Source organism: Callorhinus ursinus, unplaced genomic scaffold (assembly GCF_003265705.2).
Source record: "Callorhinus ursinus isolate GAN/ISIS: 27379988/994484 unplaced genomic scaffold, GSC_fseal_2.0 scaffold10, whole genome shotgun sequence".
Classification (NCBI taxonomy): domain Eukaryota; kingdom Metazoa; phylum Chordata; class Mammalia; order Carnivora; family Otariidae; genus Callorhinus; species Callorhinus ursinus.
Genome location: NW_027397072.1, coordinates 63,045,553 through 63,060,630, shown reverse-complemented (window position 1 = coordinate 63,060,630; position 15,078 = coordinate 63,045,553). Strand labels below are relative to the sequence as shown.

At 35.6% G+C, this 15,078-nt stretch overlaps 1 long non-coding RNA gene across 1 annotated transcript in view; it reads left to right on the top strand.

Moving 5' to 3' along the window:
* LOC112821416 (uncharacterized) overlaps nucleotides 1-15,078 on the top strand; it is a 65,918-nt gene that overhangs the window by 7,891 nt on the left and 42,949 nt on the right. The gene's annotated exons all lie outside the window — the stretch shown is intronic.

The following is a 15,078-nucleotide window of genomic DNA, read 5'->3' as shown; positions in this document are numbered from 1 at the left end:
TCTCACAGTCGATTTTAAAATATCTCTGAGGTTCTGTTTTGCATGAAAACATTGTAACTCCTCAGATTGCCTGAATTTAAGACTAATTCTTTGGTTTAAAAAATATTGAAGGGGCTCTGTCTTTCATGATGCATAGTATATCTGCAAACACTATTAAATAGATGACATTCTTTGGAAATAAATTTAATAATATACCCAATGTTCATAAATAATGTTACTCTAAGAGTTGATATACACTATCCATTAGCTATACATTGGGATTTTGACTCATAACACTTTTTCCAAAAGTGACGTAAATTTATTAGCTTTCCAGTATTAAACAACATGCCAGTATTTTTGAGTCATTATAATAACTTAAATGAAGAAGCCAAAGAATGAAAATGGTTGCCTAAGAGAACAAAGATCTTGTTAGAACTCAGCTCCTATGAGATGGACATGAGTTCTAGAAGCTTCCCCCATTCCATGCAGATAAACTGCCCCAAGTAATCCATTAACAGAGTTGTTGTTGTTGTTATTTAAATGCTTCTCAGTGCATTGAAAATCTCATTCAATTTTTAAAAAAATTGGGAGGGTGGGGGGAGGCTATTGAATAATACATACTTCTGTGGGGTTATTTTCCAAAAAAGGGATTCTTAAGATGACCAAGTATCAGAGAAATTTGTCTGGAGTCTTTTTCTGTGTATAGGTGTTTCTGTGTATTTGTGATGTGTATGTGTGTATCCATACAAGTTGTGCACACACATACACACACAGGAAATCGGTTAAAGTTGCAAGTGCAGTGGTGTGCTTGTATTTTTCATGTTAATGAGTACTCAGACCTAAGTGAAAAGTTAAAAGGTGGTTGTGTTTAGCTATAGCTGTATCCTCAATGTATGTTGCACACAGTAGGAAACGAACATAAAACCAGTGAAAAAGCCTCAACGTTGAAGCTATATGCATTAATTAAAAGAAGTTTGTTAAACTAAATTTGAAAAAAAACTTCTTTAATTGTGTTTACCCAAAAGCCTTTTCTTTCTAATTTAAATAGCATAAACATCTGGACTAAAGCAATATTAGAATCATGGCAGTAGTCAAGCAAATCTTGTGGAAAATAATGAAATTAGATCCCTGGTGTTGTGACAGAGTAAGGGCAGGATACATCAGTTCGATGTTAATAAAATTTCCATGAATGACTGAATACAATTAAGAAATTGTCAGTTGCGGCAATGAACTTTTGTAGCTCATAGATGTTTGCATCATTTGATTATGCTGGCAATTTAAAATTGTTTGTTAGTGTCTGTGTTGGGATATTAATTATGACCTTTATTACAGCCCACAATTAAACTAGTCATATAGCAACAAGCACACAATGTTGCGATACTACTAAAGGGTCTGAACTATTTAGAGAGGGGTCTGCTGTGTTTGGGCCACCAGTGCCCTTTCAAACTGGAAATGATTTTTAAAAGATTCAGTAGCTAAGAAACTGCAACAACTGGAATGCGTAAGCCCTTTAATACAAGAATTTCTTTTTAATAGTGTTTTAACAGTTTTAATTGCTAACAACATCTGTAAAATTGGAAAAAAGCATTTTTAACTGTGACTCCAAGATAAGCTTTCCCTGTTTCAGGAGGAGAAAACAATTATTCATTGGTTAATTAGCTGTAAACAACTTTTAAAAGACACATCCATTATATATGTAATTATTTGAAAAAAGGCTTTAATGTTATTTGTACTAATGCATAATTATTAGTGCTTGCTAAAAGGATTAACAGTACTTAGATGACCACTATTATTGAGGAGTATCACAGTGAAGAAATGAGATTAGCATCAGGAGGGGATGCATTATGATAAATCAGATAGGGATTTTTGTGTTTGGTTTTTTTCTTTTTGGCATGGTAGAGGTAATGTGGAATCATATTACATTTTCAAAACAATGTTTCAAACTCAAGGAATGGTAGTTTTTCATCTTTATTTTTATGACACATAAAGAAAATACCTCACCAGACAATATATTCCTAGGGTTACATTCCTGCTATGATTTATTTATTTATTTTTAACTCTGAGTGCTCTTTTTCAAAAAATCAACAGTAAATTTTATTTTAAACCTGTGGTTATTAAAAAACAAAGTAGTTACCGATAAAACCATCAGCTATTCAGAGTCATTTGTACTCATGGCAGCTTTTGTGTCATATTTATTAGATCATGTTCCTTGTTCCCTCTGGCATGTTTGATAATTCACAACCATTGGTAGAAACCAAGCACAATAAAAACAAACTATTTCTGCCCGATATTTGGATTTCAGTTGATGAAATTCATTGTTGACTTGCTTCTAGTGTTCAGTGATTCTGGTTGAGAAAGAATAACTTGGAATTCCAAAGTCAAAGAGTTTGGGTATTGGCGTTTCCCCTTCTCTTTTGCTTACTTTGCTTTTTCATTACCTTTTATGGTTACCTGAAGCCATTGTTAAAAAGACTCAAAGTTGTGTATTTCATTTTGCAGTGATGTTGATAAAGATATTGCATAGCCTGGGGACAAACCCAGGGCTTTTGTACTTGTTGCTACTATATATTATAATTAACTCAGCTTAGGTGGTCCAAAGGCTTGGCTTGGGCTTTCTTACCACAGATGTCTGGATTTAATTCCACTCAAGAGCCCTCCCTTTTAGAAAGAACCTAAGTTCTGGGGCTTTGGTTTCAGGATTTGCAAACCTAAATTTCCCAGGATGCCAGTTAAAATCTCAGTGGTGACATCTTTTTTATCTCTCCTTAAGACAGAGAAGCTAAATATTACATGGGGGAAGGCCACTGTGAGATGAGACCTTGCCTAAAGCACTGTGTAGACAGGAAAACTCTTGCATATCTCTCAATAATATAGTCTTTGCTCCAAAGTCCTTGACCAAGTTTTCTACTCTGAACTGAAAATGTGAGTTAGTGTCCTTGTGAGTCACTTCAGCATCTATTGGAAAGCAATGATATTTTGAGTTTGAAATTTTTATAGCATTCGTCCTGAGCTTGCTATCTCTAAGCAAGAGTTTTTTGTCTTAGGTGATAAGGAGCAAACCTGTTTGGGCTGTCACATCGGCAAAGGGATCTAAGCCAGATTCTCTCATGGATTGAGAGACCTTGCCTGTGACATTATTCTGTGGCCATTTAAATTTGAGTGTACTTGACTGCTGATTAATCTGCTAGGTTATTAGAGTCCCCCTCTTAACTTCTCCCCTACCACCATCATGCATTCTAAATATTTGCAGGAGGGGGAGATGGCAGGAAAATTCATCTACAAAACCTATACATTTATTGTATTTTTTTTTTTTTAATTTCAAATTCAAACACAGTCCAGGCCTTTGGCATGGAGGGCATTCTAAATGGATACTGTAGCACTGTTATTTTCATTCGTTTACAGGGAAATTATTACATTTTTAGGAACTTGTGAATTTAAGCATAGATGATTACTTTGAAAACATTGGGGTTTTACAAGTGGGAAGCCTTGTTGCTCAGTTTACTAATTTATTTTGTGATCTGTGACTAAACTGAGTAAAAATGCAAATAGTACAAGGCCCTTTCTATTTTATCACCAGATCAGTTTACTGATGGGAGGATCAGAGTCACTAAACACTCCAACACTCTCGTGATTCCTAAGTAGTTGGGTGTTAAAAGCAGCTAACGCGAGGACTATGGGAAGATTGCGGCGCTTCACACAGGGAGGTTTAAATGAAATCTAGTTATTTATTTTAGGTTTAAAATGAAGAGTCTCCAGCTCAGTTTTATTGGCCATTGTGACAGCACAAACAGGTCTGTTTCCCATCACACACGACAATAAACTGCATTGCTGTGGGGTGGCAAACTCATGTAAAAAGGGAAGCATTTGGCAAAGGCTGAATGAATAAGGCTGCAAGCTTAAAGGGACCCTGTTAAATGCCTTTGTATGTTATTTGCATACAACTTCTGGTTTTAAAAACTGAAAATCACGTTTTTGATTCTTTTTCTTCTTTTGTATTTTGTACGGTTCAAAGAAGTTTCTTTTTATATTTATGACATTAAAAATAATTCACGAAGATGTATTTCTTTTATATGTACATATTAGTATTTTCAGTGAAGCCAGGTCATCAAGGGATCATTGACGAGGGAAACCTATTACGATATCATGCATTGTTATATATGTTTATATATATTGTCACATATGTTTATATATGTTATATATGTTTAAATGAAATTCTACTTTGACTTAATCAGTCTTTCACATGGGATTTATTCTGAAAATCCAGTAGAGGGAGTGTGAAATTCCCAGTGGCTGTACATAGATTGCAGATGCCTTTAAGCAGAAATGATGGGAAATAAGTTCCCAATGTATAGGGATCAGCAGCTTAGATTCATCATCTCATCAACACTTCATAATATGAAAAGATCAGATGTGGCATAAAAGTTGATTTGTTTAAGACTATCTCTTTCAAATGTCTCTTCTTTAAAAATTATTTAATTAGACTAAGTGATGTAGCTCATTTGTGAAATAGATCAGGAAGTAGAAATAGATCAGGAAATAGATCCTCCAACTGAGTTGCAGGAAGTCCATAAATGCAGGTCTGTAGTCCCTTACCCAAAGCCTCTGGGGCAGATGTATTTTTGCATTTCGAAATTTTCTATTTTAGAAAGGTAATATGGTGCATGTACCGCAGATTATGCAATACCTCCAGCTGGGTCTGGGGCAGCACCCTATAATCAAACACATTCATATTTCTGCATTGCAATGTATGAATATTCACACTGAGTGGGATGAATAAAGACTGGAAATAATCTCCTTGAAATTAGTTCAGGTCTGGTTTTGCTGCCATATGAGTTATGAAAAACCTTTCAGAGCTTTTTGTTTCAGAGTTGCAGATGGGAGATTGTAGACCAGTATTTCTATACTCACTCAAACATTCCGGTTATTTTTGGGTGTCATAGTTTTAATTTTTATTTCAGTTGGGTCATAATATATTGCTGTAATCAAACAAGCAAACTGTGGCAAATACAAGAAGAACCTTACTGGGAGACCCAATGTTTTGTTTTGTTTTTAATAAAAAGTCAGCAAATATTTATTAATTAACAAATGTGAGCCAAGCACTGTGCTAGATGCCCAGGGGGGTGCTAGAGTAGTAGAAGCATGGTCTCTGCCCCTGTAGAATTTGTAATGACTTTAGGCATATGAGACTTTCTCTGTCTCTTTTCCTCTTATACACACACACATACACGCACATAGAATAATATCAAGGAGTATATCTATATCTATAGATAGATAATATACACTAAACTGGGCATTCCAAAAAATACATGCTTTAAGTTTGCAACGGCAAAGAGGTTTAAAATCACCTGCCAAATCCTATTGATTGGCAGTGGTTGCTTCTGGTGCTATATTGAGGCTTCTGAGATAAGTCTGAGATTAGTTGCAAGTGCCTCCTTATTGATTATCAATGTATGCCATGGTGATAGGAGAGTGGAGTGACAACAGACATGCCACATGTTTGCCATCCTTTCATATCTAAGTGGTCAGAGTCCAAGATTTTTCTTAAGAGGGATGTTTTATTGTTGCTTATGTTGTACAATTGTTGTTACTATTATTTTTTTAATAATTCCATGTCAGTTTTAAAAAGTGCCAAGAGAGTTAGTTATTTTCAAAAGTTTAAGAGCATAATCATGGAATTACGTGGTTATAACTTGGTGATCCCTTAAATAAATACATCTTTTTTTGGTGCAGAACTCTGATGTGGTAAATTTACATGAGTATGGAACAGTAAAATTTGATGTAACAAATTAGATTTACAGCCACATTGATTAATAGTTGAGAATCTCTTCAGTTTAACTTTTTTGTTGATTTTTTTTTCATTTTTTTGTATTAATATGAGTTATAAAGACGTACTACAGCTAATTAAATGTGAACCTCTCTTCCAAGAAACAGTAATGCATTTTGGGTCTGTCACCCTAAGTATTACCTTCTTTTGTTTCTTTTTCTTTTTCCCTTGTTATTTCAAGAGCCAGTTTGCATTTGATGTATTCAAATAGGAAGGCTTTATAATCTTGTTGCTAAGACTGTTTGGCTTCTGAGTCCACCCCCTGAAACGTTTAATTGTGATGAGCACAGAATGTTGGAAAAGACCAACATACATACATATGTGTGTATGTATGTATGGTGTGTGTGTATAAATGTGGCAGACATTTATTAATGGCAAGGATGTAACACTCCACGTGACTTTCCTCTGTCTCCCTTACCCCAAGCATTCTCATATGACCTAATCACAGAAAAACGTGTCAGATTTTCCTAGCACTGGAGTTTGACCTCTTCCCATAAGAATTGGATTTTGACATATGCTTTCTCCATTTCTGACTGTAATATCTTGAGATCTTATTTGAGAGATTTTTTTTCTCTTGAAGTTTTATTCCCAGGTTTGGAAGGAAAAAGATTCTTTTAGCCTTGTAAATTATTTCGTATTTTGCAGGTCCATGGTAAATTGTATGGTGATATAATTTTATATCATTAACAAATACTGAGCTGAATATTTTTAAATGAATTCTGAAAAGTTCAAAGTTCCCTGCTGCTTGTGTGAAAGGTTAGGCCATCACATTTAAAACAAGACAAAATGGAATAATAGAGGAGCCACAGGCATCTTTTATTTCTATATCTTTGGGAAACAGCAGCAGGGATCAAACAGTTTAGCTATGACAGTGCCCTCCTAACCTGCCGTGTACCTCTTTGGGCATGAGAATGGACAATCCAAGGGACCAAAAATGTGCTCATCCGGAGTCTTTTGAACATCAAACTGGGCAATCATATCTATACCCAGGGGAAGCTGATTCATGGCTGGCCACAGAATGGCAATGCAGGCAACCAAATGAAATGGATTATAAAATTTGATTGGTATAACAAATCGAAGTTAAAATGTCCCCTAGTGCATTTAATACTGAACTGGGAAATTGTGATCAGAGAGTGTGGAATTATATATTATTTTTGCCAAAAAATAGAATATTGGGCTCATATACAAAAGACTTTAAAAGAACTAGAAAAAAAAACTACCAATTTTTATCAGATATCAACAAATAGACTTTATAATCAATGTAATACCAGTTTATTTTGAAAGTATTAAGTATATAATAGTCTCAAATTCATCCTAACTCAATTGGTGACTGGTAGGTATATATAAAGAAAATAATAAACAACTATGTTATTTTAAAAATAGTGAATAAAAACCCATCTTAAGTTCTTCCAGCTTTGAGTCTATTTTGAAATTCATACAAAAATTACATTGGACAATTTTAAACATACACAAATACAAGTAAAGTACCACTTCTCTAAGATAAACAGAAGGATTATAATTGACTATATAGTCTAAAAAATAAATGAAGTAGAACAGAGATTTGGAGCTAAGTATTTAACTTGGTTTAAGCTATGTATGTGTGTGTTTTTCTTTTGCTAGATCCCTGTAGTATCTAAAATGGCTCATGAATCTCAAATGATACAATTTGAACAGAGGAATCTGTTAATGCATAGAATATTAGTATTTTTTCATTATATTGAGGTACAGATGGTTTTAATGAGTGTATTGACTGTTACACACACATTTGATGATATTATGTCCACACTTTCACTATGTTTCTCGTGTGTAGGTATCAAATTAGAACATTCTTTATATCTATTCACACATCTGAATGTGTCAAAAGTCCATTAGTAGCTTTGTTTGTGTATCAGCATCTATGTAGTGCCTGTGGCAGCCATGAGGATATACCTGCAACTACGGGGGGTACAACTGACCGAGGTCCCCAGATTTAATGCTCTGAAATCCACTTCTGAGTTTGCTCCAAGGCCATGCCTCTTACATGGCTCAAGCTATCACTGAGCTTGGGTGATGTACTCAGGCCAGTTTCTGGGACATTTGGATCTCCTTTGACAGCTGACTTTGGCACAAGGACTCCCCATGGCTTACTGAACCTTCCTAGCAGGGCAGTCTAGGAAGCTTCTATCCAGCCCTTCTTCCCTCATGTTCAAACTGCATCATGGTCTAAGGGCTCTCTTTGCCTCTCCTAAAATCCCATTTTGGCATCTGCTTCTCAGAAGACCCAGACTAACATGGTGCTTTAGTTTATTTTTGTTCTTTTGGGATTTTAATTATTTGTCAACCTTATTTCAATCAATTTTAACAGTCTATAAGCATTGAGGTGCTCAATAAATGTTTTAATGAATTCATGAATGAATGAACAGCTCTTTGAGCAAGATTTACAGATCATGAAATTCAAATATGATGTGGTTTTTGTCAGCTATATACTCCCAGTTTTACTCAATCTCTGTCCTTAAAATGTTTTGACACTTTTGAGATTAAGATTTTAATGATTTTCAAACTTAAATACTGCTGTGACTCACCCGGGGTAGGGCCATATCATTGTATTTTGGTTGTTGACTGACTTTCCATTACAACCAACCCTTATTTCTGAAACACCTGTAATTACTATTGGCTGGGAGAAGTGGGGGATAACAGAGATATATAAACATAGTGTTTGTCCTCAAGATGCTTACTATCTCAGTTGACTGAAGACAAAATTTGTAAACAGCTAACACTTATTAGCAATGAGGCAGACTAACGATGTGTGAAATTTGAGACAAGAGCTTTTTTCACATATAGCCAAGAGCACTCGCAGATGAATAGTTCACTTGCATGCAGTCTATATGGCTAGGTTTTCTCAATAAAATGAAACTCAACTACCTGTTCACTTAGTTTCCCAGCCTTGTGAATTTCTAGTTAGCAATGTAGAATACTTGTGCCCTGATTAGAAAGTGCAGCCCATCATTGGCTATCTATTCTTGCTATTCAAAGTATTGTCTGTACACTAGCAGTATTAACAACATTACCTTGGGTCTTATTACAAATGGAAAATCTCAGAGCTAAACCCAGAACTACTCAATCGGAATTTTTGTCTTTAACGGTGACTCACATGCACATTAAAGTTTGAAAAGCAGTGTCTTGGAGTCTGATGCTTAGGCTCTTGACTGTTATGTTTCTATGATGACACTTAGATTATGGCAGTACAGGATTACCAGGAATTTCACATTGAATTGCAAGAGTCCCAGCTAAGTGTTGGATCACAAACCTGATGGACTTCTTCATTAACTCTTTAAAAATATAGTTATTTACTTTCTATCGCCTGCATTATTAAAAAAAAATTAAGGTGGCTTATAAAATATCTGTAATACAATACTTTAAAGGTAATAATAATAAAGAAACCAAACACAATAATGATATGTTGGAAATAAAGGTGAAGAAAAAATATGAATAAGAAACAGAAGCCAAAGGAGAGGAGGGTACACAAAATCCATGCAGAGAGATCTAGTAGCTGTGTCTTCTTTTACAATAAAGAGATTGTTGAGGACATTGCCCATTATGCTCGTCAATGACACCTGTATAATATGCCCATGAGGCAGCTTTCTAAAATTTAGTTCCAGAAAAATCTTTGTATAATTTAAGGAGCTGTTATGTTCCTGTCTTTATGATAATATAGTTTATATAAATTACCAATGTTTCTCTCTTTTCCTAACTGTTAGGAAGCACAGGGCCAAATTTTTTGACAACTATTTTCACCTTCACAACTGAACTATTTCCTTTTCTCTCTGTGAGTACTTAAAATGATTTAATCTTATTGTGTGTATGTTCTATATTGTAACCCAATTCAACTCCCTTTTGGAAATGATTTCTTATAGTGAATAATGACTATTATATCAACATATAATCAATCAACACATTTTGTTTCCATTCTGAGTGACATTGGAAAGGATGAATAGTGACTTTTTTGCACCACTAAGAAAAGTGGATTGCTCATTTCCTCTTAACCAAACTGATTCAGCTGGTTCCTGCATTTGGGGGCATGCCCAGTAGAGGGTGAATTCTAATAGAGAGTAAATGATTAAGGAATAATAACATTGAAAGCTATACCTAAAGGAAAGACAGCAGTGACTTAGGGAGCTGTGTACAATGCCCCACTAGAATCTCAATGGATCAACTTCCCTTATGTGCTGATGTCACCCCACAGAGGTGAGATGGCTGAGTTTGTCATTTTCAGTGTAGATAGGGGCACATCCACCGGTAAGATGAGAGTCCTACAAACTGCTTCTTCCGCAGTTAAAGATGTGCTTTTGTGGGTGGCTGTGACCATGGCCACAGGAGGATGGAGTTAGTCTACCTAGTAGTGTGTTTTCACCATGCCCGGGTACGGTTCCACCCTAGTTAGTACTTGAACACTGCTATTCAAGTTCCAGCCATTTAAGCCTTTGGGTCTTGATTATATAGAGATCGTCTGAGTGACATTACATTTTAATTATTTTCCTGCATTTGCTCTTTGGATGAATTGTGATAGATTTTGATGTTTGGGGAAGGGCTGAGAGGTTGAAAGCATGAACCTTGGGGAAAAGTACAGCAGTGAAGGAAGTTGTGTCTGAAGACAGGAGGAGGAGAAACTACAATTTTCTCATTGGTACTTTCTGCTCTTCCAGATCAGGAAGGGTTCATAGGCTTTTCTTATTTATCTATTATTTATTTATTTGTTTGTTTATGAGCTGGTTGTCAGGGTGGGCAGGGTATTTTTCAAAAAGAATCCCAACAGCCTCAGTATAAACCTACTTCCCCTATACCCATATATTGTCTGGTTCAGTTCTGTGAGTTAGTTAAGTTCTGGGAGTCAGCTTTAATTCTAGATTTTCTTGCTTGCAGCCAATTGTGTTAAACACTAATGTAATTGAAACTTTATCTTTTAAAAACCTGTGAATCATTCAGTTTTGTTTTCCAAAGTATTTGCCCTTAAGAATATTAATTTCAAAATACAACATGTATCAAAACTTTAAGAGTTTATGGTCATAGAAGTTATCTGTGAAAAGGACATGTAGCCTTTTTCTGTATAATTTTTAAGTGAATGATTATTGGTATGTATATAATAAACACTGAGCAATTTGGCTTTAGTTTTTTCAACTATTATATTATAATTATCTTCATTAATTATAGAATTTTAATTAATTATAGAATTTTAATTAAATTTGGCAGTATCTTACTAAAGTTCCAGCATTAACATTGTTTATGCAGGTTTTATGGCATTCAGGTTTCTTGGAAAGTTATAGGTAAAACTGTAGGCCAAACCTATATAGAAGTATTGCTTCTATTATTTCTGCCACCGAGTAGCATTTATTTTATAATTGATGATTGTCAGCCTATAATTTTTTGCCTTGTTATACCTTGAACATTTTATAGTTTGCATTATTTTTTATAATATTTACACCCTACCCTGTCACTGGATTTTTTTAAAATAGTGAAATGAAGTAAGATGATCTTTATTTAATTATGTCTTATTGGACCAGAGGTTCTCAAGCTGGGTTGTACAGTAAAAATACTTGGGGAGCTTTTAAAAATCCAGTTGTAAAGATACAAATGTAGGGATCTGAAGGGGTATGTGCACCCCAGTGTTTATAGCAGCAATGTCCACAATAGCCAAACTGTGGAAAGAGCCAAGATGTCCATCGACAGATGAACAGATAAAGAAGATGTGGTATATATAAATGGAATATTATGCAGCCATCAAAAGGAATGAGATCTTACCATTTGCCACGACATGGATGGAACTGGAGGGTGTTATGCTGAGTGAAATAAGTCAATCAGAGAAAGACATGTATCATATGACCTCACTGATATGAGGAATTCTTAATCTCAGGAAACAAACTGAGGGTTGCTGGAGTGATGGGGGAGTGGGAGGGATGGGGTGGCTGGGTGATAGACAGTGGGGAGGGTATGTGCTACGGTGAGCGCTGTGAATTGTGCAAGACTGTTGAATCACAGATCTGTACTTTTGAAACAAATAATGCAATATATGTTAAGAAAAAAAAAAGAAGATAGCAGGAGGGAAAGAATGAAGGGGAGTAAGTCGGAGGGGGAGACGAACCATGAGAGACTATGGACTCTGAAAAACAAACTGAGGGTTCTAGAGGGGAGGGAGTGGGGGGATGGGTTAGCCTGGTGATGGGTATTAAAGAAGGCACGTTCTGCATGGAGCACTGAGTGTTATGCACAAACAATGAATCATGGAACACTACATCGAAAACTAATGATGTAATGTATGATGATTAACATAACAATAAAAAATTTAAAGGAAAAAAATCCAGTTGTCCATGCTGCACCCAGATTAATTAAGTTAGAATCTTTGGGCCCAGGAATCAGAATTTTTAAAAATCTCCCGCTGATTCCAACATGTAGCCAGGTTTGAGAACCACTGGATGGGACAGAAAATCATATCTGCTCTGAGTCACTCTTGATGGCCTCAAAATTGATTTCGAAAAAGATTCTGTGCCTGGGGCTTCATACCCATTTGGTGTGTTCCTATCCTGCTTCCTAAATCAATTTCAAGCCAATAATAGCTTGAACCAGTATAAAAGACAGTGGAAGTATTTTGTAGCAAGTTTTACCTAACAAAGTCAGTGACTTATTACAATATGAGGAATTCCAAACTTTGAGTCTTTTCATAGGCATAATTGATTGCATCTGAAGTTCATTATAAGTGCTCTATGAAATACCCAAGTAAGCATTCCACTGAATTAACATCGAATGCTCAAATTGGGTCTACCATTCAAAAATTATGTATGTGAACCCATAGGGCAGGCATATATACAGATATAAAATATACATATATACATGTGGGAATCTTTCCTTAAGCCCAGAAGAATTGGTTAGTCTAGGTTGGTGCCAGGAGCCTTCAAATTGGAGGCAGGAGCCTGAACTTTCTCTTCTTCTGTGTCTACTTCTGCCTGAAAATTCTGTCATCTTTATTATGTAGACAGTTAAAAATGTAAAATCAGGTGAGATTGATTTCTCCTCTCTCCACCGCCCACATTTTTTTTTTTAAGTGCAGAATTTCTGGATAAATATCCTTAAGTAAGAAAGTTTAAGTGCCTACTCTGACAGTTACAAATAATTTTATACAATAGGCAGACAAATTGTGCTGATAGTCTGTATTTCTTTAAAAAAAAAAAAGGAGAGGGTGAGAAAGTCTGGCCTGGAGACTAGAGTAAATCACAAAAGTGATCTCAAGTGAACAGAGATAGATTTCTGGAATACGGTGTGCAATGAAACCACTGACCTCTTATACACGGGTTCATGTCTTTTTCTACAGAAACAGATGGGTAATAGCATAATGCCGAAATCATGCTCTACATAATATGGACCTAGTGATTGCAGACCTGATTGCTTGCCATATGGTTGCTGAAGGGTTGAAGAGAAAATGGGATGATATGCAAACCCTTAAAAGCAACATTTTTATTGAATGGCCATTACATTAAAATCCAAACTCTGCAAATGAAGGCAAGAACTGTGGTGAATAATGATGAAATAACAAAGCAATAAAAACAGCAGCAGCATTGTATGTATTTTGTTTTCGATATGCAAACTAAGGGCAGACTTATATTTGTCACTTTGCCTAGCATTATGAGCATGAGGGGGTAAGGTGGTGGGACATAAATGCCTTTAGGGCAGAAATACTGTATGTGTGGAGCATTGCTGCATTCACTAGGTCAGAGAGAAAGAAAATAATCACTTGTCCCAGAGGAACTGACTTTGACTCAAAAGCTACCTGCAGTATGTGACTAACCTCCGTGAAGTTCAGTATATCATCAAGAAGCTGGTAGTAAAAACCTGCTTTAGAGTCTCGTGTGATAATGCAGAATGAAGAAGCTTGTTTACTTTTTGCTTTTGAATTTCCTCATGCAGATTTTGCTGCTGCCTCACTGTTGGCAAACAGGTGTATGGGATAAGGTGGATGCCATTTCCCAGAGCATATTACAGTTTAGTTGATCAGCTGAGATCTGTTTTGCTCTGAGTTTTGTTTTTAGTGTGTTACTGGGAACAGATAGGGTTTTTTTTTTTCTTTAAAGAAATTTATTTTATTAGCTTGCTTCAAATTTGCATATACTTCATTTCCTGTTTTTTTAATGAATGTCTCTCAATCATACAAAAATTGTAAGAATTTGTGTTCTCAGAAGTCGAACTAAAATACATTAAACTAAACCTATGAAGAGTGTGTGGAAGGTAATAAGCTGAGAGGTAAAATCTCAGTACTTCAATGAGAAGTATTTATTTTAGCATATAGGAGCTACTGATCAGGACCAAACATTCATGAACAGTGTTTTATTATTATGCTCATTAATCTATGTGAATTTGGGCAATTTATATTCCTGAGTGCCTACCTGTGAAGGGTCACTCTTCAAGAAAGTGTTTTTGTTTGTTGATTTGCTTTTTTAATGCCCACAAATGGAATCTTACTATGAATTAATGTCCTTATTAACTTTGTAGAATTTTTTTTATCCCTAAACTATATGATTAGTGAGTAATTTGAAGTTTGCTTTTATTTTCCTCATACTTTATTTCTTCTGAACAAGTGCGCTGCCATAATTCGTATTTCCAGAAGCAGAAAAGTCCTGAGAGAGTTTTTAAGTTCAAGTTGGAAAGGGTTCTGAACCTCTTATAAACATTGCACTTGTCCACTGTTTATGAAAATTTATTTGGAGGAAGAGGTTGATGTTGGCTAATACGAGGATGGAGAATATTCTTTACCTTGATTCTTGTCCCTAATTGTTAAGGATGATTAAGAATTGTTTTGTTAAGATGAAACTGTTATGTGTACTCTCAAGCTAAGTTAATGATGGTTCAGTTCAGGGATTCTCAAACTGGAAGGCCCGTTAAAGCACAGATCACCTCACCCCAACTCCAGAGTTTCTAATTCATGGATCTCCGGGGGGGGCAGTTATAATTTGCATTTTTAACAATTTCTCAGTTGATGTTGATGCTGCTGATCCCTGGTACTACCCTTTGAGAACTACTGGCTGTGTTTTTAGTGCCTAATGGTCAGGCAGAAACCTTAGCAACATCGCATATTATTTATTTGAGCGGGGAAGAATTTTGTGAGCCTTCGATTTATTTGATGTTTTAAAAATAATGTCTTGTACACCTAAGACAGCTAGTGGAGCCACATGACCAAGAACAAGACAGCTTTGACTAAAGTAGGAGTGGAGGTACAGGTGGAACCACCTTAGCCCTGGTGAGAGAGAACTTTC